This window comes from Rattus norvegicus, chromosome 13, assembly GCF_021556685.1.
Source record: "Rattus norvegicus strain SHRSP/BbbUtx chromosome 13, alternate assembly SHRSP_T2T, whole genome shotgun sequence".
NCBI lineage: Eukaryota > Metazoa > Chordata > Mammalia > Rodentia > Muridae > Rattus > Rattus norvegicus.
Window position 1 is genome coordinate 72483530 of NC_141546.1, and position 23554 is coordinate 72507083.

A 23554-nucleotide genomic window follows, 5' to 3' on the forward strand; every position below is an offset into this window, starting at 1 on the left:
TTCCCGTGGAGGGCTCTTTGCTAGGAACTGGTTGGCTGGCTGGGTTTTCAGGGGTTTTTGGCTGGCGTGCAAAGGAGAATGTTCTGCATTTTCCCCATTCCGTGCTGAGGCAGGAATGTGGGCTCAGAGAACATTCCTTCTATCTGGCAGCTGGGTCATTGTGTTCAGTATTACTGTGCCTTAGTCATGTGGGGGGGGGGAGACTTGGGGAGATGTCTAGGTATAAAAGACTGGGTAGCACAATCCAATTGCAAAAAAAATAACCTTTATGCTGTATTGCTTTCTTATAATAGAATTAATAGATATTCATTGGAGAGAAAAAAATCAGGAATCAGATAAACAAAATTAAGAAAGGATGATTAAAATACTTAACAGCTTAGAGATATTTATCTTTCCAAACCTAATAGGGCCATATTTGGGGGTCAGAAGATATCAATGGCATCAACTCTCTATCTGTCATTAATTAAAGATAGAACCAGGCAGCTTTATGTAAACAGAAGAACAATGCTGAAGAAACTTCATATCTGTATATTCTACTTACAATCATTTTCAAATATGTTATCAAGTCTTATAATGACCCTTCTAATTTAGAATTTTATTTTTAATTGGTATATAAAATAATAGGTTGTATTATGACATTTTTGCATATAATTTATTTTTGTGGACCCTGTTCTTTCCGATTCTTTCCCACCACCAGAATACCCAGATATCACTGGTGTGGGACTGATTCTGTTATACTCATTCTGTAATCAACCCGAGACTCAAAGAGGTGCCGTGGCTTTCTCTAATTAAAGAGCAGGTGAGCAACAGAGTTGAGATTTGCATGAAGGATTTTGTGTTTCCAAACTAAAAAAAACCATCTGCTGGATTCCAAGTACCTTATCACTTTGTGGAAGCACTGTATGTCAACCACCTGGGTAACAAGCCACAGTTCTCAGTGGACCCCGTTCCTGTCATCAGGGATGGAGCTGCAGACTGGTTACGTGATCTCGTCTGGGCTTACTTGGAAGCATTGCTTCAAGGCTCCAGGCTCACTGGGCTTGGCCAAGACTACATCTTTGGCTCAGGTCTGCTCTGTTTGTGTTTGCTCTAAACACCAGGTTGATGGGATACTCTTCTCATGATAAAGAGTAGAAATACAAGAAAAAAAAAAAACCACATAAGCACATGAAGCCTCAGATACTGATAAGGCTGATGTCATTCTTTTGGCCAAACCAAGTCACCTGGCCAATCCTATGTCATTAGGCTACAGGATGAATGGGAATTCAATAATAGCACAAAACTTTATAAGCTGGCCTCTTATTCACTGTTCTTCTGCATGCAGGATTTACTTACTGCCTTGCCAGTACCTTCAACTCTCTCATTCAGTTAATATCAGGCTTGAAGTCTGGGATTTTGAAATCACCGCAAATCCTGACATGACTTCTGTTGACTTCTGTTCTCTTCCGTTACGATACCCATAAACCGAAGAGACAAGCAATTTGCCTTTTAACTTCCTAACAAGTAGTGTTGAATGGAGGTGAGAAAATGCCTTGCATATTCCCACTTGAAGCAGGGAAGGCAGACACTGGAATAAAGGATCTACAGCCATTCTGAAATCTCACGGTACAAGGAAAGTCAGGTTGCTTCATCCTGTATGTGCAGGGGTTCTGTTCATCACTGTCAACTATGAAGGGCCAGATACTAAATATTTTAGGTTTTGTAGATCGTACATATCTGTTACAAAGTAAGAAAAGAAAGACAGTGTAGATAACGAGTGTGTGTGTGTGTGTGTGTGTGTGTGTGTCTGTGTGTGTGTGTTTGTGCTCCAACATAATGGTATTTCCAAACCCAGAGTATATCTGGGTTTGGCCTTGGGTCATAGTGTGCTGAACTGTGGGTGAGACTCTGTTTTATCTCTGAGGATAGCTTCCCCTCTAGCTCTCTTTGTTTCTTTTGGGTCCGTTATCCAGGATGTCCTTCCCTTTTCTGTCATCTACCATGCATGGCCACCTCTAATGAGGACTTTAGAGCTCAAGCCTTTCTTACAAGCCTGCTTTCTGCTTTTAGAAATTGAGAAGGGAGGGATCATTTTCCACTTCAAACAGTTATCTCAAGCTGATAGCATTTCATCAATATAGCTTCTTTGAAAGGATTTGCTCTCAGTCAATTCCCTGCACCGAAAGTTAGACCTATGAGGCACCTGAGATGTCTCTTTCTCTTAAGACTTAATTTGGGCTACTTTGGGTATATTAGGTCTCTATAGTTCCATGCCTTTGTTTCCAGGAGCACTTTGTTCAGCCAAAGAGCACAGTCAGGCATCATTTAGTCCTTTCAGAAGTTGTTACAAGGATGTGACAGCCACACCCTTGATTTAGGCTTTGTCCCGAGACTGATAAAATGGCGAGGTGAAAGATAATTTTAGTCCTCTGACGTGGAAGCCTTGGAATTTTTGAGCTCTCTTTATTCACCCTCAATTCTGCTGGAAATTGGCCAGTTATTTTTTAAAACCCCACTTTGTCTCGTAGTATCTTACCCAGCTGGTAACAAGTATATATTACACAATCACTATTCTGCCCGGATCCTTTCTTGTCCAATGCTTCAAGTTCATTAGGTATATTTTCTGTCTTCCAAACCATTACAGATGAGGTTTGCCAAGTACTTCTTCTTGAAATAGCATGGGATGGCATGTCTCCAGTCTTCCATTACGGCTTTCTCACCACCTGTCCAAGTCACAGGTACATATTTTAGGTTTGGATTATGGCAGTATCCTACTTCTGATCCCATTTCTCTGCCTGCCAATTATCGTTTCAATGATGTGGGAGAGTATCTATCTGAAATCCAGTGACCTACAGCAATAGGCACGTAGGCTCACATTTCCAAGTCTAGTCAACAGATCTAGGCTGGGCACAGCAAATGGCCCCATTTTAGATTTCCTAGGGAGTGGGGTTAGCCTCATCGTACGTTGGCTTTGAGTCATATATATTGTGCTTGTTGCTTTCCACTCAGAATGAAAGAGGAAGTGACGCTTTGGGGGTAAGTCCTTCTTACAGTGTACCTGTAGGGCAGCAGCCCAGTCGAACCGGTCAATACATTTAAACCTTCTTCTTGCACCATAACCACTAACATTCCATGGGACAAAGTAGGTTCCATGGTTGAGCCTAACATGGTGCAAGAAGGATATCCCATAATCCTTAGGGGTGCGACGAGACCACTCTGTCTATGGTAGTCTGAATATTTTAATGTATGTGTCTATTGATGTGTGTGAAGGTAAACATGTGTGTGTGTGTGTATATATGTATGTATGTGTATGTACATGTAAATATAGAAGCCACAGGACTGCCTCATTTATTATCCTAAGTAACAGTCTACCTCTTTTAAGATAGGACTCTTACTGGCCTGGAGCTCATCAATCAGACTCAACTAGTTGGCCAATGAACTCCAGCAATCCTCCTGTCTCTACATCTCCACTGCTGGGATTATGAGTATACATGACCATGTCTAGCTTTTTGCTTATAAAGCAAATGATTTACTGACCAAGCTTTCTCCCCAGCCCAGGGTCTGAATTTTTGATTGAGTAAGAACTCAAACGATGATATGAGTATTGTTTTTAAAGTTACCAATGTCCAAAAGAGGAAGATGAGAAATGGACATTTCTATGAAAACCACTGTTTTCTTACTCGTTCCTTACATTCCTCTTTGGCTAAGTTCCTGTCAAGGAGACACAGGGGATGTGAATTGCCTCTGGAATTTGTTCATAAAAAGAAGCGGGCATGTTCTCTCATTGCTCTTCCCAACTGCTAGCTGTCTGGGATGTGCCTACATGAGATGAGGCGTCACTCACTTGGGTGATGGCGGCTGACTTAGCAGTCATGGATCACTACAAGAAGAAAAATACAAGGAAAAAAACTTATCTTCAGCAAGCCACTTATTCTGTGTCCTTGTCAGAGCAGCTTAAACTGTATATGGCACTGCTTCTTAACTGTTACACAGTTAGAGATTCTTGTTTAAATAACTATATTTTTAGGTGTCATAGTTATAGCAACTTAGTTTAATTTCTTAACTAATAGAGATTGTATTGCTACTGTTTATTCGTGATTATGATAGGGTTTAAATGAGACAATGTGGAAAATTCAGAACCCAGTAGACTTTATTAATAAACGGGAGTTTTGGTAAAATGTACTTTTATTATATTAATAGTTTAATATTATGCAACATGATATTATTATAATTGATTAGTAAGATGGGTTTAGATTAATTTTAAACATGTCATTTGTTAACTATGAAAAAATAATAACATATATTGAAATATATATAATACAGTATATTGTGGACTTAATATAAAAGTCATTACTGTTATAGGTAAGACAACAAGCATTTTCAGTACAGTACCAGTCTCTTGCCTTCATCCCCCTCAGTGAAATAGTTGTCTCTGTCTTCTTCATTTTCAATTCAACTAATTTTTTGTTTAAATATCCCCCAAAATAACAAAGTTAGAAGCACTTGAGTCGGAGAACTTACGTGCGAGATTTGTTCTTTTCTTTTATTGAGGCAATATCTTGCTGTATAGCCAAGGCTGGCATCAAATGCCTGGTCCTCTTGTCTTAGCTTTCCAAGCTCTGGGATTATAGACATGCGCAGGCTTTTGGCATGTGCAAGCTTTTGACAGGCACTGGATTTAGTTGGGATGTTATGTTGGTTTCCAAAGTTAAAGAATGGGCACATTTCACCATGTATTTTATCACTGACTGTGAGAACCCTCTCAAACCTATGTTGTTTGCATTTGAGAGTATAGGAGTATGTTTTCATTATATATTCAGGGTTTATGGGGAGGTGCACAAGGAAAGAGGCTCCAGTACCTCAGAGAAAACCTGTCCTTCATTCTCCAAGTGCACATCATTAAACACCCTCACCACGCCCCTTACACACACACACACACACAAATGAATGAGACACATTTTTCTATCTACAAACAGTTCACTGCTTAGCAGCTCTACCGGGAAATATATGTCTATGTATAATTGCTCAAGAGAGTAGACTTGATGCCTAGAGGCTTCATGACCTGGGGCAGTTACTTTACCATTTGTGTCTCAGCTGATTCATAAGTCTTATGGAAATGATGGTAATGACCACAATGACGATGACAATGGTGATGATTATGATATGCCTCAGGGTGGTTGCAACATTAACTAAGTCAATATAGGTAAAGTATACATCATACTGTAGCATGATCATATCATTTATCAGTCATCATCATCATCATCGTTGTCGTCGTCATCATCATCATCATTGTCATCATCATCACCATCACCATCATCATCATCACCATCATTGTCGTCATCTATCAGTCAACAATCGTGGTAAGGGCAAGGTATCTTGTCTTCTTTGCTTTCTGCTGTATCTTTGGTGGCTAAATTGGAACTCAGGAACAGTAGATGTAGAATAAGTATTTGTGGCACAACTGGATTATTGACTGACAGAACCCTGGCTTTTGGTTTCTTTGCGACTCTTCAGATGGGTAGTCTATATGGAGTACTTGCTGGTCTTCAGAGTGAGTGCTAAATGACTTCATGAATTATTTCATCTACAGCGCCACAAGTTTTATGGGTCAAGTGTTGGAATTGCTACATGAACAGATATGGAAACTGAGGCTCCAAGAGGTGAAGAAACTGGCCTGAGGTTCACAGAGATGCTCACTGACAGATCTAGGAGTTGAACACCAGAATTTCTTTCTCAGAAACTTACTCTTTTAACTGCCTCCTTTCCCTGCCTCCTTAGCTCTCTGTAGACAGCCGCATTGATGAGATCATCAGTGTGCCGAGAGATACCAAGCCAGGTTCCCTCACACGGGTGCCATTCACAGAACAAAGGAGTCTGGATGCGATGGGAGAGAGACAGAAATCAGCTCTCGGTGACTGGGCTGCCATGTGTACCTCACATGGTTTATCGCCGAGAAGTGGAGAGCAGGCTCTGGCTCCCAGTGCTGCACGGCTCATTGCCTCGGCTGCTCCTGTCTTCCTTCATGTTAAGAAAACAGAAGATGCAGTCAAACTTTGAGTTAATGGGTCTTCTCCATTCATTATTTACCCAGGGTGGTGCTTTATCACAGAGGCTCCTAAGTGTTTGACAAAGAAGGCGTCTCATTAGCGCCTGGGAGGTTATGGGTTGGCCAGATGGTGGCTGTTTCCTTCTTTTCCTGGAGAGAAGCGCGAGTGTCTCAGACTGTGTGGCAGCGGTTTCAATTGTGAGGACTCTAAGCTAGCAAGCAAGTCACGCGGCTTCCTTCCTGCTTCCTGCCTCACGCTTTGGCAAATGTGAAAACCAGTCTCTTGCTGGCGTATAGGTGCCGTGGAGATGTTTATGTGCAACAGAGTCCTACAGAGACAAGAGGGGAAGTAGCTTCCAATTGCAACAAGTATCCTTGACCTAGTTGCTATTGCATACAGACAAAGGAGGGAAGGAGGGATGACTCATCACCTTTGATACTTAGCTAGTGGGGTGTGTGTGTGTGTGTGTGTGTGTGTGTGTGAGTGTGTGTGTGTGTTACAGTATCAGAAAACTAGTTAAATCAGGGGTGAGGAGAACCATACCCTAATTAATTAATACAGGAATAGGAAAAGTTTTATTATGGTAAAAAATGAATGGGGGGCTAGTTTACATCTTTTATGCTGAACAAAAGCTAATAATTCCAACAATAATACTAATCATGACAGAACAGCAAGGTCTATTTATTGAGCACTTCGGCATGTCTCTGTTGAGCTAGGTGCTTGACGAGCATCATTTAGTTTGGTCACCAGACCAATCTGAAGAGGTTTTCATGTAACACAAATTAAGCACCCGCTCCCCATCATTTTAGGCAGTTAGGATGGGTCTGGGCGTGAGACAGCAGGGGATAACAAGCAGCTGTCATAATAAATAAATTATATAGAACACTAGAACGTCATAAGTGCCATGGGAAAAGAATGAATAGGAAAATATTCGGAGTGAGCAGACATTAAGTAAAGCAGTCATGAAGGGCTTGGTAGTACATCAGAGACTTTGAGGAGATCGAGGAGGGAGATGGAACCAAAGGCAGAGCTAATCAAAGGCCGAGGTGGCAGAGCGCTGGAAGCAAAGGCAGAGCTAGTCAAAGGCCGAGGTGGCAGAGCGCTGGATGCGTTTGCGGAGCAGTTGGGTGGAATGCACTGTGGAGTGGACTGGAAGGTCAGGGAGGTACTGGGGGAGAGGGAGAATTATGGAGAAACGCAATGGGGTGTAACAGAAGGGTTTTGAGCAAAAGGAAAAGATCTTGTTCACTCTGGCAGCTGTGGCGGAATAACCAGTGTATTCTTCCTATTTATGCTACAGCATGGGTTGGGTAATCGTTCCAAAGTAACAGCTAGTTAGTGGCAGAGTCGCCCATATCTGCATAACTTCAGACCTCATGGCTTTGAATGCGCTATTGTCTCTGTGATATGACCAAAACCACCCTTCCTGCAAACATGATTGTCCTGCCTTTAGCCTGCTTCGCCTGCGCCTGATCTACCATGCAGGGATGTGGTAACCTAGAGGTTTGATCTTCTGCTGTCAATGAATCTCTTTGCCTGCTTGCACACTCGTCACACTGTGAGGCAAAATGTTTTGTGATTCCAGTTTGGCTTCCCATTGCCCCATAAAGGAGTGGGGACACACGGAAACGCCATTTCCCTTCTGGGCCCTTTTTGGGATGGAGACTGATGTCAGGCATTGGACACCCTTAACACCCTCTTCAATGGCCTAGGGAGTTGATGGCAGAGAGATCATGGCTACTCAGTGGGAACCAGGGCTCTATTTCATTTCTTCTCTCGGAGTTAACACTCCTCTCTCAGCAGGGGCTCCTTTAATGAATCAATTAAAGAGGGTATTATTATTGGAAGCTGTTTTCAGCCCAATTAAGACCTTTTGGCATGTCAGTAACGATAATAAAAGTGAGTTAGGTCTCAATTTTTCTTTATTAGGATGTTTATTAGAAGATTGAAATGTTCATTAGGTGAAGAAAAGTGATCGCATTCATCTTCACTCATCGGAAGCACAATGGAACCTCAGTTGCACTCAGCTTTTCTGTGGTTTGTGTGTGTGTGTATGTGTGTGTGTGTGTGCGCGCGCGCGCGCGCGCGCGAGTGTATGTATGCATATGTGTGTGTGAGTACATGGGTATGCATGTGCATCTATGTGTGCGTGTGTGTACGTGCACCTGTGTTTCCAGGTTATAACTCTACTTTGGCTCCATATAAAATGATTTTGAGTCACAATTAATTAATTAGAATTCATGGTTGACCATGGCTCTTGCTTTGGAGTGAGATGCAAGACCAATATCCAGAATAGGGAAGAGTCAACCAAGTATGGAAGGTTTCGGAGCATAGAGGTTTGTATTAGACCAATTCTGAAACTTCATAATTTTGGACCAAAAGTACATGTAGAAAAATAGAAGAAATAAGTTATTTAAACGTTAACATTTTCCTCATATTTATCCTCATCCTTTTAAAAAAGGAGCCATTATGGATTCAGCTGAGGCTTCTCATGTAAACCTTCCCAATTTTACTTCCTGGTCCTTCATATTCTTGTTTCCAAGAAATTTTTACTCTTACAGATCTGATATTTATCATACCCTACGTGTTTTTATGTCATTGCTGTGCTGGTCTGGTGTGTGTTCATAAGAACGTGAAGCATTGTTGTGCTTTCTTTCCCCATCGGCACATATATGTGAGTTCATTTTCTTTATTGTATAACATTTCTCTGAGTTTCTATTGACCTCAGTTCACCCAGCACTGTACTTCTGAACATGTTTCTAATTTTTAAAACAACAAATCACACTGCAGTGTACATTCGGAAGTATGTATCCTCCTGAATGAATGCAAAAGATTCTCTAGACTCGAGTTATCACATCTTAAAACAAAGTGGAAATGGATTTTACGTAGCATTTCTTATATAAGTCATTCCTATCTCCAAATAAAAGTTTTATGAAGCGATACTTTCGCTGTATCCATGGAGTGCTCTGATATATAGTCTGGTAACTAGTTAATCCTGTTCTGTTTTATCCTACTCTGTCCTACTCCACTCTTTCCATTCTGTCTTTAAAACAATATTTATTTATTTTATGTGTATGAGCGTTTTGCCTGAGGGTATGTAGACACATGTATATGCAGTGCCCATGCTGACCAGCAGAGGGCGACAGATTCATGGGACCTGGAGTTAAATATAGTTGTAAGCTGATATTGCTGCTGGGAACTGAGCCTGGGTCATTTGCAAGAATTTGCTTTTACCTGCTGAGCCATCTCTCTAGCCTCCACCCTTCTTCTCCTTTCAGCTTTACTCTTTTGACTTCATATTCATTTTTAATCCAAAGAATTCTAGCTATGGCTGCCTAAATTGATTCTATGATCTAGAAATGGATCACAATATGCAATTTGAAAACAAAAAAGCTGTTCTGTTGTATAAATATTCAAAGTGAGAACTTTTGTTCATTTAAAAATTTTCTAGATAGTGATGATTTGCTGTCCTAAATGGCTTTCCCATATTAATTTTCATGGGTTTTTTTGCTTTGAACAGTTCAGTTGTAAGCAACAATAGTCTGTTAAAAATAAATTCTGGTATGAAAACCCTTGTTTTATTGTTTTGTCTGTATATCTACTGTGGTATATTTAGACAGACTTTATGTTTTTGATCATTCTTCCTCAATTCTATTTCCTTTTCCTCCTTTCTCTTTCTGTCGGTTGAAAAGTCCCTGTATTCTCACCACTAGGCTCTTGCATTCTCTCTGCTAGTTTGGAGGATAAAGAATATAGTACCCTTCATAGATAGCCTACTCTGCCCTTTAAAAATGTGCTTTTCATTGTAAATGTGGGTAAAGAACCTCAACCTGTTAAACAGGAATGGGTGCAACATGATTTGCTCTTGTCTGAACTTTAGCTTCCCTCTTTTAAGACATACGAAATGTTATCAATTTTTATGGTTTACAGGGTCAAATTTTTTGGTCTGATTTACTATTTTCATTTTTTGTCTTGTATTATAATGACCCTCTAAATTCACTTTTTTGTCGTTGTTGCTGTTGAAGTGTATCCTTTTGTGATTCTTGGTATTGAAGACATATAGGTAATACAACCTAATTTTTTATAATGGAAAATTACCTTGTTTTGGTTCATACTCTCGAACACACATATTTTTCTCTTAGCACTGCCAGGACATGACTCCATCGTCACCCGCCCCTCTTTGTTGCTGCCGAGAAGTCAGCTGTCATTCCAAGTACTTTTGCTTTTTAAGTAATATGACTTTCCTTTGTGTAGCTCTTGAGAGCTTTCTCCTCCCCTTTCTTTATGATGTTTGAAGGTTCACTGAAAAGGTCAGGTATCTATTTGTGCTCCTTTCCTGAGCAGGTGTCAGAGATAACTTTGATTAGATGACACTCACCATAGGTTTGGAGAATTGTTAGTTATTCCTTTTGCTTTCTTCTGGTGGATACATTTCTCATTCTGTGAGGAATCTCTCCTTCTCCTCTATGTGCTTCTCAACTGCTTCACGTCATATCTTCATTAATTCTGTGGTAACATTTGAGTGATTTTTCTCAGGATAGCTTTTTTCAACTTATTAACTTCCTCTTTACATGTTTGTCCCATAATGTTTTATCTGTAAGTTTTCAAACTGGAATATATATATTTTTTCCCTAGTCATAATTTGTAGCACTTGAAAAATGGAAATGGTGACTTTATTCATTTCTTTTAACTGATAGTGTCTTTGAGTTCTCTAAACTTAATCAGGCTTTCTAGTTTTTATGTATATGGATTCAGAAAGTAAAATTAACGTGAGTGGATTTATATTCCAGTGGATGAGTCTAGCATTATATTTGTGTGTTTAGTGTGGTGACCAAATGTTAGCTTCTCTTTGTCTTTCTCTCTGTGTCTATCTCCTTTCTCTCTCAATCCTCCTTCATTCACTTTGTTAACTGGCTTTGACATTTTACTCCATCTTGATGCTGGAAGCTGAGGTTAAAATTGTTTCTATCTCTTATTCTGGAGGACATGGCTGATCAGATAACCATGCCATAAGCTACTGGGGTCAACTTTCGGTGGAGAGAACATGGTTGGTCTTCTGGCCATTCCAGGCCTATAGTTTGTAAAGGGGTCTCCTTGCTAATGTGATTTAAGGCAACAAGTGCCATCTCTTCTATGTCTACACCACTGACTGACTTCTGGTTTTTTTTTTGTTGTTGTTGTTGTTTTTTGTTCTTTTGGAGTTGTCTTCCTTTAATTTTTTTATTGGTTATTTTATTTATTGTTGTAATCTCATGCTTATTCCTTTTGTAGAACTCTACTGTGGGCCATCTGCTACTTCTGAAAGATCTTCCTTGAGATCTTCAGGGTTTCGTCTAAGTTGGTGTAGGTACATCAGCTCTCAAGTTTGACATAGATCTAGATCTCCCGAATGACCATTAACTGGATGTGAGAACTTGGGTGACAGAAACACTGTGTCTTGGTTTAATCAAGAGTGAAATAGAAATCTCAATTGGACTGATCATTAAATTTTGTTAAAAGGAGACAGTGTCTATAAGAAGCTTAGTTGGTTTTAAATTTTTTGTTTTATTATTATTATTTATTGTGTGCACATGTGTGTACATCATGATATTCGTGTGAGCAAACACAAGAGGACAACTTTGCGGAGTCAATTCTCTCCTTCCACCTCTATGTGTATTCCAACAATTCAACCTAGATTATCCGCCTTGTACCATTGATCAGCAAGCACCTTTATCTTCTGAGCTCTATCATTGACCCTCAGTTGTTTCGCTGATATAAGTATTCAATACCTGTTAAATATAACAATTATTTTGTATTTATGAGTAACTCCAGGCATACTCCATCAGCACGGGAATGTTGCTAGGCTATTATTCAGAATAGAAGACAGGGAACAGGAATGGGCTGTTGTGAGAGTTGAAGTTAGAAAAGAAACCCTGAAGTAATAAGAGATGGCCTCTGATACATCTGTCTCCTAAGTCTGTTATGGTTCTTAATAATTATAGCATAAATGGCTCATATATATTCTGAAAATTAATGGGATAAAGGATAACATTCAAGTCACTGGATCAAAACCCAAAGCATGAGGCCAATGGTGCAATGGAGCAAGGGTGCAGGGAAATGGAAGATGGTTTGACCTTGGCTCTTCCAGGTTGGATTGCTTATATCATTTCTTCAAGTTTGATTTCCTCATCTGTAAGGCATGAGTGATGATCCTGCTTCTTAGGACAGGGCAGAGGATAGACTGAGATGATATGTCTATCTTTGCGTGATCTCTAAGATGAAAGGTAAGACTAGAGAGAATTGGTGACAAGTGCTCCAAGCACTCTCCCCTTGTCCTCTAGCCTCAATGCTTTTATGTGTGATTCTATCCAATGGACTGGGTTGTGTAGGCTCATTCTCAGAAATTCTGTAGAAGGAAGGCAGCGGAGGGACAGACTGTGAATTGACAAGGGAGCTAGGTGACCAAGATGGTAGAGCCCCATTTTACACCCTCGTGGTAGACACTGCCTTGAGGATAAAGACTTTCTGGACTGCCTAAGGTTTATACAATTTTACAGATGGGGCATTTCCTGCTTAAGGCTTGGAGTCTCAGTGTTCTGAGATGGAACATGGAATAGATCTTGCTATCTCTTTGATTTTTTTCTTTCTCAATGTCAAACTCTTATTGAGTATAACACTGTCGTTTCTTACTGGGGTTCTTTTCTGTCCCTTCTCAAATTCTTTTCTACCTTATTCCACCCCCTCCACACACACATGCATATACTTCTTGTGTCTGTGTGTCTCAGTGCATATAGTATATTCGTGTGTTCATAATCACATAGAGGTCACAGGACAACCTCAGCTGTCATTTATGATACACAGTAGGCCTTGCTTTTTGAGGCAGATTCTCTCATAGGTTTCACACTTATCCAGTAAGGTAAGATGACTGGCCAGCAAGATCCATGAATTCACATGTCCACATCCTCAGCCCTGTGATTGCAAGCACGTGCCACCTTTGACTCTAAAACACAAAAACGTTGGTTCTGGGCATCAATTCAAGGTCCTTGTGCTTATAAGACAACCTTTTTACAGCCGAGTTATCATCCCAGCCCCCCAGTTCTCTTAAGGCTTCTCTTATTTGGTTTGCATTGAGGAATTAACAAGGAAGTAAAGAGAAGGGATGAAAAGGATGGCTTCTACTAGGCTCACCCTTTCATGACCAGAGCATGGAAAGTGTCAAGTCCTTCCCAGATTTCCTTTTCTCTTCTGTGTCACTTCTAATTCAGACACGTACTCATTGTTGTTTCCCAGTCTGACACTTTAAAGTCAATCATTTTTCACTGGGTGGTCTATAGTTTTAGCTCATCTTAGCCCTAAATTCGTTCTTATAATTTTAAACACAAATTCTAAGTGTACAAAATCTATGATATATTACATTTTTATGAGGGGTGCTGGGAAAATGGCATTAAACATTATTAACACAACTCACACTTTTCATATTAAAGGAAGAAAAATTCTGTAGAAGCCAAGGCATTCTACCTGTTTAGTTTAGAGAGAAGTTGTCCAATGGTCTACCCGAACTGGCCTCTATACATCAAGCAAGTCTTGACAACTTGTTTTCGCTTTGCACTCCTGTCCTTCACTCCGGACTTACTGAACTAGAATGCTACTCAGTAATATGGTTTTACATGTGGCTCTGAGCAGGGCACTGGTCATTCTGATACCATTTACAGGTGGGAAAGATTGGATGACATATGCCAAGTATCTGTCATAGTGTTTCACCGACTCACAGAATTTTAGATATTCATTCTGTTTTGAAATCTAGGGGCTTTTGTCCTCTTTTTAATTGTTGTCAAAAGAGGGATACATTAGGTTTTGCGATATTTTGGTATGTCCCTGATCATTAAATATCGTCATTAAAGAACAGCTTCAAACCAAATGAAGCACAAGGTGGGCAAAGTATTAGTATAGCTGCTGCTGCAGAACTTGGGAGGTGATAGCTGATTGTTGAGAGTTGGAGAAATAGACTAATAATCTCCTTCCTGCATTACAGCAGTTTTTCTTAACCTGGCTGAATACTAGTACCTTTCTCCAGAGCAATTAAGCCAGAGTCTCGGAGGGCTGTCCTCAGACATCAGTACTTTTACAAAAAAGTACCCCAGGTGATTACAGTATGCAATTGGGCCACATTAGAGAGATGCTTGCTCCCTGAAGGAGGGGGAATGAGTGGCAGGTTGTTAGTGCCTGTCCGAGGCTAAGAATAGTCGCTCCTTTCTCATTTAAACAATCAAGCATGTTGGCTTAGCCTCTGACACCTCTGTAGAGTCTGAGCAAGAGTGGAGAGGGAGAAAAAAAAATGAAATAGACATGATTTGCACTTTAATTGACAAGAAAGCTACAAATGCTGGACGAGCTTTTTCACATACCCTGGTCTCCTAACTACTAAGGTAATGGCTCTGAAATTTAACCTAACATCAAAGAATCCAAAAGTGAACAGCAATATTTACAAGAGCAGTAGCTTGGAGCTACTGTGATGAGTGGATATGGCTGACTGTAGGGAATCTCACCCGTGCCTTGCAGAGTCTAGAATTGAGACTAAGTGTGGGAGGTGGGGCTGAGAACAGGGATGTGTTCTGTGTCCTCACCTGACCCTCAAACTCCTATGGTGTTTCTGGTTTGTATTGATCAGTGAACCCAAGTCCTTGAGTCGGAGGGGAAATTTCAAACCCAGATTTGATTGTTTTTACATTGTATTCATCTTACAATGAAAAAAAAATCCATATATACTACTCCGTTATATACAATAATTTCAAATGTGTAATGCATATGGGCACATGGATTACTTGCAGGAATTTTTGGCCATTTCTCTTTATTTTCCTCCCTGTTTTCTATACTCCCAGCTGCCTTCCTTAAAAACACTGTGATAGTCAGAATGTATGCTGTGGTCAAGTAAGGAGTGTTCCCAAACTTAAAGAGTTTAAGATTTAAAAGATCTACCCCCCTCCCAAAGTTACATGAAAAATGTTTAATAAAACTATTCAAGCCATTTCTTGGAGTCAAACCATGTCTGTTTATTGACTGGCCACTCAATTTTAGGAACCACAATTTCAGTAAATGCCTCCTCTTAGAGGAATTGAAGTCAGGAATCTGGTCCCATGTCTTCAGCCACAAGTCATTTACTTATAATTTCTGGCCATATTTATCCATTTTATCTGTTAACTCGGTTCCTTCACGAGGACTCTGAAAAGACTCTTTTTTTTTTTTTTTTTTTTTTGGCCCAGCACAAGTTTCTTCTTTCCGATTGTCTAACTCTCAGTTAGAGCAGTGCCACCAAGAGGCCACCTGTTGGGAATTATCAAGCCCTTGTCTCCACTGACTCCATCTGAGTCACAGCAAAGTAAATAGTGGGCTTGTTCTGCCTAGACAATTTTGCAAAAAAAAAAAAAAAAAAAAAACCAAAAAACAAAAACAAAAAAAAAACAAAGACAAAAACAAAAAAACAAAAACAAAACAAAACACCAAACTTCCAGCCTAGTTTCTGAGTTGAAAGAAGTTAGTCGCCCAGCTTTCACACCCCTTGATAGGTACCTGGAGTCTTTCTCTTTCCTGCTTACCTCTACTGGCCACACAGTTTGTCTTTATGAAACACTGCCTGCCGTCGCATTGTCTCCTGTCCTTTGAGGGCAGAAGGCATGGCCTCTACCACTATTGTTTCCAGTCAAGTGCCCAGTGTCACAGGCAACCACGTGTGCTTGGTGGAATGGGTTTCCTGCTGCTCTGCCTCCTTCATTTCTCCCTTCTACCATTTGCTTTTGTTCTACGGCAGCAGTCTGTTGGGAAAACGCTCACCTCTAGCAATGCTCTTTCAGAGCAAGTTAGAGAAGAGAGCTTTGACCTCCAGAGCATCAAGATTTAGCTGAGGAAAAAAAAAAAACCCAAATAGCAAACGTTAGCCACTGGGTGAATCATTGCCGAACAAGAGGACATTATGATAGCATGGGTGATCCCGGGGACCCCTGCATCTGCAGAAATGACCTTTGTTTTTGAAGGCACTGTAGGAAGAGAGTGGATGAGCTGAAGAGGTACCATGGAATTGGGGGAAACTGGGGCATCTTCAGACCCAATCAGAAATATGGAAAACACTTAGTTGAGAATAGAAGGATGACCTTGGTGTTGGAGTTCCCTGGGTGTGCCTCATAGAGAATGGCCGTGCTAGCAGGTTTGCAGAGAGCAAGGATACCAATGATGGACAAACTGGCTGCTTTTAGTAAAGCCTTCTGGGCAACATGCCACCATTGTGCTCTCTCTCCTATCCACTTATTTATTTATATGGTTAATTAATGAAAAATTTGACTCCCATTAGACCTAGAAGAGTCACTAATAAATAGTCACAGCATCAGGCAGGCAGGGCCACTGGGGACAGTCAGGGGTCTTCTGAGCTCTTGAATCCCAGGCCCATGTATGGATGGAGGAGACACAAATACTGGCTCTATATAAGAGATCTGCACTGTCTTTGAGCCACAAATCCCCCACTATCTTTGACTCTCTTCCCCCTCCACCTCTCTCTCCTTTTTAATAGTATTTATAACCTAGGATGCCTTAGAAGTCACTATGAAAACAGATTGGTTTCAGATCCATGGCAGTCCTTTCGCCTAAGCCATGTGAATGCTGGGATTACAGGCATGAGCCACCATGCCTGGCTGAGTTTATTTTCCTTTAGGTTTCACAGAGAGGTGTCCTCTGTTAAGATCAAGTTAATTCAGCTTTCTGTGCCTCAAATTCCTCTAGTAAATCAAGTAGTAGTACTTCAGAGGTTTATTAGGGGACTAACTGAAGGAAAGCCTGGGCTATGATTAGCGCCCTACAGTGCCCAGGACATACTGAGTACTCATTGGATGCTAGTCATGCTATTCTTCCCATGATCAAGAACTTATATATGTCCTCATAGCTCCTCCATGGAGGCTCCTTCTGGGGAGTCGCATGGTGATCATCCCACTTCAGCAAAGTCCTGGTGTGTCCCTGCTTTGAGTTTGGTACCTAATTTGTAGAACAGGCCCTTGTGGGTTATATTCATGGTGTTGACTGTAATTTTTTACTCTTATGTACAAACATTCTGTATGGTTTTAGACTAGGTTTGTGGTATCAATGTGAGATTTAGGTCCAGTCAAAATGCCACCAATGAACACAGTGCGGCTGAGTACAAAGGGACCAAAGAAGTAATCTATGACGCATAGCAAGAAGACCTTTATCCCAATATCAGCTCTCAAGAAGGTTTTCGAGGGCTCCAGGTCACCAGCTGAGGCAGAGTCAGGAAAGGGCTGACTGGAGATTCTCTATGAACTTTCAACTGCTGAGTTTGACTCCCAAATCTATACTCATTAGCTATGAGAGCTAAGACAAAGCTTTTAACTTTTCTGTGCCTCAGTTTCTTGACACAAACTGTTGGGTTGTGTTGCCCTGTGTCTGCTCCACCACAGGGCATGGCTGCTTGGGGAGGCGGAACATGGAGTTTGACATTGCTTATCACACGATGCCTCCAGGGTGGGTGCTGAGCTGTAAGGAAGCTCTGAGACACTGCTCTCCTGGTAGGAAAGTACAGTCTTAGGCATGGTAAGACTGGAGCTGGCTCAGGGTTACCCGGGTCTGGGACAAGGCCTGGGCCATGGAGTTCTCAGACTCTTGGACATCCAGGCACCACTGGGAGTCACAAAAGAGCAAGAGAATGGAGTTGGGGGCCCACAGACTGCGTCTAGCCCTGGATCTGGGGGAAAGGGAGAGCTCCGGTTAGTCCCAGCAGGGTCAATCCTTGGCTAGACTGTAGCAGCAGGCTTCGTGGCAGTTGTGGCTGGGAATGCAGAGAGGCCTTCTACAGGAGACCAGGCTGTGGCTCTGTAGGTGAAGGCCTTCTTCATGGCTCCCCATGGTGGATCTCAATGAAAAGAAGCAGTCCATGGTTCCAAACAGTTTATTGTTGTTATGGCCAAACCTGGGTCTGTAAAGCCATACTCCATTTCTCAGGGTGGGTCCGAGACTAAACACCTTTCTCCGGGAGGAATGTCTCAGAAGGGAAGCTGATTGGCACGTTCTTTGGACTACCAGGCACTTCATTAGCGGGGAGAACTCTGTTTTGAGCCTACTTGACTGTGGCCAGGTCTCTTTTCCTACTATCTTGGTTCGAGATGTTAGGGATGCCTCATCTACTTGTGGAAGGGCTTGGGGCGTTACCTTATGGGACTGATGGCCACAAATCTATGGGGGGCTGTGGCTACATGACAGGGGCCTGATTCGGGGAGCAAGCGAAGCTCCTACTGTCCCTTCAGGGTCTCTGGGGCTTCTAGCCTTTAGCTCGACCTTAGCAGGCTTCCTCTCATGGTCCACGGCCCTGAAACAAATGAAGTAAATACTAAGTGTTGAGGAGAGGATGGCATGAGCTGAAGTTGTCAATGGAGATGCTTGGTGAGTTCTCAGAATTGTTAGCTGTAAGGTTTCTGTTTTATCAATCCTTGCATTTTACTCCCCACCCCCGTCCTAAGGACTGGGGTACGGTATTTTGTGAGATATGTGATCACTCTTGTAAGAAGGTTTAATAAAAGCCCTGAAGGATTTGTAAACCACTATACAATCCAACAATGCTTAGTGTTGTGTTGGTTAATTTTTCTTCACTTGACATAAACTAGAGGCACCTGGGAAGAGGGACTTTTAATTGAGGAGTTGTCTCTATCCGACCAGTTAGTGAGGGATAGTTTCTTTATTGCTTATTGATGTGAGAAGCCCAGCCCACTGTGTGCAGTGCCATTCCTGGTCAGGTGAACTTGGACTATATTAGAAGGTAGCTGAGCAAACCAGGGGAATACACAAGCAAGCGACTTTCTGATCCTGCTTGAATTCCTGCCTTGACTTCCCTGAATAATGGAGCATCATTAGGATGCGTAAGCTAAATAAACCCTTTCCTCACCAAGTTGCTTGTGTGTTTTATCACTGAAGCCAAACTAGAGCCTGGGCTCTGAGGGTTCTGGGTCCTCTGGATTCTCTTTTGTTGTCTAAGTAGATTCTTTCTTCCCTCTTGCATCTATCTTCAAAGAGCACAGTACCTAAGGCCATTCCCATCATTCAGACTGCTATGTTTTAGTGTAAAATTGTCAGCCCCCTCTGAGCTGAAAAGGATCCACTGCTTATCTCGGACATGCTAGTGGACTCTGCTTTCAAAGAGAAAAGGTAATTGGCAAGACAAGCAGGGGAGGTATCTGTGTTAAGAAAGAACTGGGGCATGGTTAGAAAGCACTGGGACTCCTGCTGGTAAATCCGCACTCTAACCTCACCTTGACTGCCTCGTTCACTTTGCAGGTCACCTAATCTTGGACAGGACAGAGCAGAAATAGGAAAGGTTCCTGGGAGGGCAAAACGGATGGATATGTGTGTGTGTGTGTCGGGGGGGGGGGGGAGGCATTCTTCCCATACCAAGAAAGATGACATATTTAGTTCTGAAAAGAGTGAAGTAAAGGGGTGAGCGCTCTCCGAGGTGCTGAGTATAATGAATGGGGTGCAGCAAGCCAATTGCTGGCTCCTTCTTGCCCTTTCCCCTCATCTGAGAAAGAAGCGGCACTTGACAAAATTAAAAGGGAGCAAATTTAGAACTGATGAAAGGAAATGCTTTCCACACAATGTATAATTAACCTATGAGGAAGCCAAACCTGCTGGCTATTAACTGAGGCAGGCGGTTAGCTGGGCTTTCAGAGGGGTGGAAGAATAACAGCTGCTTTTGCGGTTATCCTGGTTAAGGCTATGATTCCTGAGGTAATTCATCCTCTGCTGCAGGACATGAAATGGTCCCTGGCTTGAGAAAAGGCACATCTCTGGGGATGGCGAAAGGGTTGAAGTGAGATTGGGCACTTAGGTGGAGAGGATATTAGCACCGTAGAGGGCCATAGAGATGATCCAGGGTGGCACAGATATCTGACTGAGGGAACATAACCACTTAGTGGAAGGGCCTGGAAGAAAAGATGTTTTTGCTGTGCAGACTTTGTCTTCTCTACTACCTCCTACGGCTCCAGGAAGGATTCGGGGTGGAAGTGGGCGTTGACTCTGCTTTTGCATTGGTTTTTGTCCCCTTCTGACTTTACAGTATAGCCAGTGGATATTTGCTTTATACTAAAGACAGCCCAGGGGTAGAAAACATCCAAATAGGCTGGTCTGGGATATCCTTCAGTGTTTATTAGTTCTAAGCATGCAGTCTGTCCCACTTGAGGGTCATTCATCTTAAGACTCCCAAAGGAGCAATAACGATAGCCATTATCTGATGTAGACAACTCCATGGAGGAAGGATTAACTGGGCTTGCAGTTTTGGAGGGTTTAGTCTGTAGTTGAATGTCCTTATGCACTTGGGCAGAACATCATGGTGGTGTAAGTATATGGTGGGGAGATCTTGTTCACCGATGGCAGACAGAAAGAAGAGGAGGAGGGGGAGGCTCCTCGCACATGACTCCCCTAGTGACTATTTCCTCTCCCTAGGCCACATACTTGCAGCATGCAAACTCGTGGTGGGAGCATTGTCTATTAAAACCCCAAGGACTATAGAGTAAAGCAGATGGAATTTGGGTGTGTGGAGGAGGAGGTATTAGTAGATTCAAATGCCATTAGTACATCTTAGATTCACAGTCTCGAGTTCCTTACTTGGTCTCCCAATTTCTGTTTCATTGTCTCACTGTTTTCTTTTTTAGAGATATGTGACTATTAAATGAGAACAGCAAAATCATTTAGTACTAAACAGTATTTTTTTTTTGTAATAAAAACTGGTGCCATACATGCAAGCAACATATACATACACATTAAATAGATAATACATTTAAAAATTTAAAAACAAATTAACCATGTACTTCTCTGTAACATGGATTCTTCAACACATTACTTAGCAAATAAATCTCACCTTCGAGAAAAGTGATTTTTGGGAAGGGTGTTTTGTACACATTGGGAATTCCGGAAGGCATTCCTGGAACATGAACTTTTAGTACAATGAACCATAGCTTCAAGTGAGGGCTATTTATTACAAGGAAGTATTTTGAATCACCCACAAGTTTAAGATAGCTTTTGGTGTCTGAGAGATGCTGGTCAAAAAGCCTTAGTAAAAGATGAATGACTCTGGAGGAGAGTCAGGGCTCTTCTAAGAATTTTCAGGTCCTATGCTTTCCTGCCTTGGAGGCGTCAACCCAAAATCTTACAAATATGCTTAACATACAGTATGATGAAATTGGTCTCCATGCTCTCCACTACATTTATTATTATTATTATTATTATTATTATTATTATTATTATTATTATTACATATCTATTTGCTGTAAATTTTTAAATTATTTTCTGATTCTGGCTTAAACATTATTTATGATGGGTGAATTTTTGGCAAGCATGCTCATAATCAAGAAGCCAGATGAGAAAACCTCAAATGACCATTTCCAGTAAGATTGTTTTGGGGTAAATATTAGACTGAACAATTAGTGAAGTTGACATAATGTTGCACCCTGTAGACCTCCAATTTGATGTTAATTTCAGTGCGGTTCTGTCTTCTCATGTTTGGAGTCATTTCCCCTTGCTGTGCTTTAGAATGTTTGTACAGATTGTTAAAGGGCTCTGAGAAAGCAGGCCTTCTGTTTCTGGGTGAGCAAGTCCCCGAAATAGCAGACTTCTTTCCTCAGTAGACTTAGGAGTATGGCAAGGTATCAGCTGAATAGACTAAGCACTTTCCAGTGGGACATTCCTCAGCTCTCAAAGGAAGCTTGATTCTTTCTTCTTGTGTCCTGCCTTCTTTTCTATAATCCGGTCCCGTACCTACTTCCTGTCTCCTCCCTATGGCTTCATCAATTAACAAAGCCAATGGCTCTCTCTGTCCTGGACCACTGTGCTGGTGTCAGTGAAGATGGTTTATGAGATCAATGAAAGCCTTCTAGAATCAGGGTTGGCCAGACATCCAGCAATTTTAGAAACCAAGACCATGGTGGAGACAGTTTGATTAAAACAGAAAACTAAGCGTTTTTGGTATACATGCTTTCTTTACAAAACCATCATTGAATTGTCTTTTCAGAGTAGCCTGTGTGAGATGAGCTGCTGATTTTTTGTTCCTGGTTTTGTTCCTGGTATGCAGGGGAGGGAGAGGTCTTTTTAGACTGCATTAGACACGTGGTACTGCCCTGTGAATGCCTGTCTTTCCCCGTCTGCACAGTGGCTCCAACTCCTACGTCTTCATTGCAAGTCTCTTCCCTTACATCCTATTGACCTCTCTGGGATGACCCAAGTACTCCTTTATGTGCTTCCACTGATCTTCATAGAATTCACATACCCGTTAAAGCAATGCCCTTCTTATTGAAATATCTAATTCTTATTGTGAGGGTTTTTTTTGGGAGGGGGTTAAGGCCGGATTTCTTTCATATTTGTTTTTGTTATAAGCTCAACGTTCCTTACTCAGTCTAGAATTTAAAAAAAAAATTAGTTAATCTTTTGGAAGTCAAGGATTCTTCCTTGTGCTCTGACGTCGATTTCTGACATGACCATTGTCATCTGGAAACCAGAGTAGCTATAATTACTCAGAAGAGGCACTCCCAAGATCAGAATAATTGCAGTTCTTCACAGAAGCCAGGAAGAGTCTTCTTTGCCTAGTCAAGTCAGGGATGACTGCATGCTCCATCTATTTCCAAGAAATCATGATAAACATCGATGACCCTTCCTCCAAAGGTCATCAATTCGTAAGTCATCAGCTTTAAGGTCTACACGTAGGTATTAAAAACAGGATGAAGAAGCAAAGGTGCAAATAGGAATAAATTCCCCCTGAGGGGGAAGCAAAACGAATCGATATCACTTCTCAGTGTCCAGAAGTGCTTAATAGGCACAGACCGCAGCCAGACTGTTAAAAAAACAAAGTGTTTAGGTGGCAATGGAGGCAGATGGAAGCCACAGAAACGAAGAGGCCATCAGCCTTCCTCGTCTCTGGGAAAGGACTTTTCCTTCGGCATTAGCTGCATCTCAGTCCATGGGACTCATTCTGAAAGTGCTGGTTTTGCTTCCTGGGTCCAGCTGGTGTGAGCTGCTCAGGGTTGCCAGCCAATTCCAGCTGAGGTTGGTAGCTGTTTAGGCTCGTGCAGTATCCTGGAAGACTCCAGAGGGTCATTAGCCCCTTAGTTTATCATCTCCTGCACCGTTGGATTAGAATAGACTCAAGTTTCTGATATTCTGCCTGGCTTTCTAGTCTCCTTAGCAAGCTCCTTCTTAGGCATTTCCCTCTCAGGTTCTGTGAAGGCTTTACTGGACTAAGGTGCCTCTCTGCGTGTCTCTCTCAGTCTAGACAGGTGCTCTCTCCCCTTTAAGCTCACTCTCTGTTTCCTACAGTTCAGTTCAAAGCTGACCCTTCACCTTTTGGAAGGTACTGACTTATCTTTTTTCCGTGTCTTCTCTTACCCCGTAACTATGGACATGTTTAAATGAATTCATATTAATTGTACATATAAATGGGCACATTGGAACTCTGTCTTCTGGGTCTGACATGGGCACTGCCATTTTGATGTAAGAGCAGCTACTTAATCACAAAA